The sequence below is a fragment of the Meleagris gallopavo genome, chromosome 1 (assembly GCF_000146605.3).
Source record: "Meleagris gallopavo isolate NT-WF06-2002-E0010 breed Aviagen turkey brand Nicholas breeding stock chromosome 1, Turkey_5.1, whole genome shotgun sequence".
NCBI lineage: Eukaryota > Metazoa > Chordata > Aves > Galliformes > Phasianidae > Meleagris > Meleagris gallopavo.
Genome location: NC_015011.2, coordinates 158219020 through 158221322, shown reverse-complemented (window position 1 = coordinate 158221322; position 2303 = coordinate 158219020). Strand labels below are relative to the sequence as shown.

The 2303-nt window shown below is 36.0% G+C and overlaps 1 long non-coding RNA gene across 1 annotated transcript in view; it reads right to left on the bottom strand.

Moving 5' to 3' along the window:
• LOC104917486 overlaps positions 1 to 2303 on the bottom strand; it is a 20330-nt gene that overhangs the window by 10076 nt on the left and 7951 nt on the right. Inside the window, exon 3 of the long non-coding RNA XR_796893.2 lies at positions 1494 to 1597. This is a non-coding gene — a long non-coding RNA (uncharacterized LOC104917486). The remainder of the gene's footprint in view (positions 1 to 1493; positions 1598 to 2303) is intronic.

Here is a 2303-nt window from a genome sequence, read left to right as displayed (position 1 = left end):
AAAAAAAAAAGATTCTTAGGAGAGAGTTACCTTCTATTTGCATTCTGAATAGAAGTTGAATGACTTTATTAGTCATAGGTACCCTTCAGTGTAATGCTAAGAAATTCCAACATTTAAAACATGTATTTTGAAGTCAATCGATCAGTGTCATGCAGTAACATCGCTGCAAAAATACATCTTACATACCAAACACAACCACTGCTGCAGGAATATGGCATTATTATTATTATTATTATTATTATTATTATTATTATTTTGACAAATGTTACAGAAACAGAGAAATATATGGCATCCTGGCTTCCTGTCTAGTATCAGAAATGGTGTGGTGAGCAAGACTACGGAAGTAATCCTGCCTCTGTACTTGGCACTGGTGAGGCCCCACCTCAAGTACTGTGTTCGGTTTTGGGCACCTCAGTACAGAAAGGACACTGAGGTGCTGGAGCAGGTCCAAAGGGCAGCAAGACTTGTGAAGGGCTTGGGGAATATGCTCTAAGAGAGTCTGAAGGAATGGATGCTGTTTAGTCTGGGGAAAAGGAGGATGAGGGGAGATCTTATTGCTCTCTTCCAATATCTGAAAGGTGCTTACTGTGAGAGCAGGGTTGGTCTCTTCTCACTGGTGACAGGTGACAGGACAAGGGGATATGGCCTCAGGTTGCACTAGGGTAAGTTCAGGTTGGATATCAGGAAAAAGTTCTTTACAGAAAGGATTGTAAAGCACTGGAATAGGCTCCCCAGGGAGGTGGTTGAGTCACCATTCCTGAATGTGTTTAAAAACCGTTTGTATGTTTAGAGTTAGGGTAGTATGGCTTGGTTATGGTTGGATTTGGTGATCTTTAAGGTCTTTTCCAACCTGAGCAATTATATGATTCTATGATTCTATAAACCCATAGCTCTGAATTTGTTCTGTCTCTTTCCACTGCTTTATTTTCAGTCAAATGCTTATGCCTATATGCTCTAAAGAGCTTAACACAATTCAACTCAATTAACATATCTTTCTCCTGCCATTTGATGATTCCCAAATTATAAATTTAAACAAGGTAACACAGAAAATCCTTTCATGGTAAACAAGCACCAGAGTTGCTAGCAAACAGTGGCCCTTCAAGCATCCTCCTTGAAGCTATGTATGCCTTGAAAGTGCCCATCTGTTTTTCAGTTTCTTTTTAGGAAAAGAATTCATGTTTTCACCCAAGGGAAGCCTTGCTCAGCTGTCAATAGTATTAGAGTAATTTCCTCATTAAGTAAGAATGTAACCTGGTGAGGATCCTTTGTAAGTCAATAACTACTTAGCTAAAATTAAATAAGTTATTTAGTTAATATCTTGGTAAAATGTGGATTTAATATCTGAGGTGTTCAGTAATGGGACACTGTTCATTGCAGTGCCAAACAGTTCAAGATACATGAGCAAAATTTCATTAGCCTTTAGTAAACATTACTACATAATATTTGCAGAGTGTTCCAAGTTGCAATATGATGCAGAACAGGAGAGCACTTACCAGTCCAGCAATTTGTCTTATATGTGCAGATCTAATCACGCTTTATTACTCAAGACTCAAAGTGGATGGAAAATATAAATTAAGAGATTAGAGTCTGAAGAAAACTAAAAAAAAAAAAGAAAGAAAAAATAGTTGATTACAATTTATGTTCGAGAACAACAGTAGCTGGAGAACAGTTAAATGAATTATTTATTCCATGAAAAAAAAGCATAAACAAACATTCTCTTGCACTTCTCAAACCAGTTCCTACAGCAAGCTCACTTGATGTCATTTTGGCGCAATTACCAGAAAAGCCAAGGAGGAAAGGAATATAGATACAGATCTAAAATATTACCACTTCGTATTCAAAAAGCATGACTTAAAGAAGAGACACATGACAAAATTGCTGATTGCTTTTAAATACAGACATTGAATTCCACTTTATCTCTGTTCCAAGGGGACTGAATATAGAAGTAGCAAAAATGATCTTAAGTTCTCTTTTTAAAATTTTCTTCTGTGAACTTTTTAACAGATGTTTGAACAATTCATTTATTTTTCCTTTGTGAACTTGCAGTTGGGAAGTGGTAGAATAACTTGATTATAATTTCTGCAGTATCTAATAACACATGATGCTTTTCTCTGGTGCAAAATATATGTCTGTTTTCTTTATAAGTCAAAAGAAAAAAAAGTCTAATAACTGTTTGTAGGCGAGGTAAGATTTACTACTCTGCCTGCATTTAACAATTAAAAAATAGAAGTCAACTGTCCAAGTCTTAGAACTCAAAACACTTCTATGTTTTTGTTAGAAGAGAAGAGAAGAGAAGAGAGAGA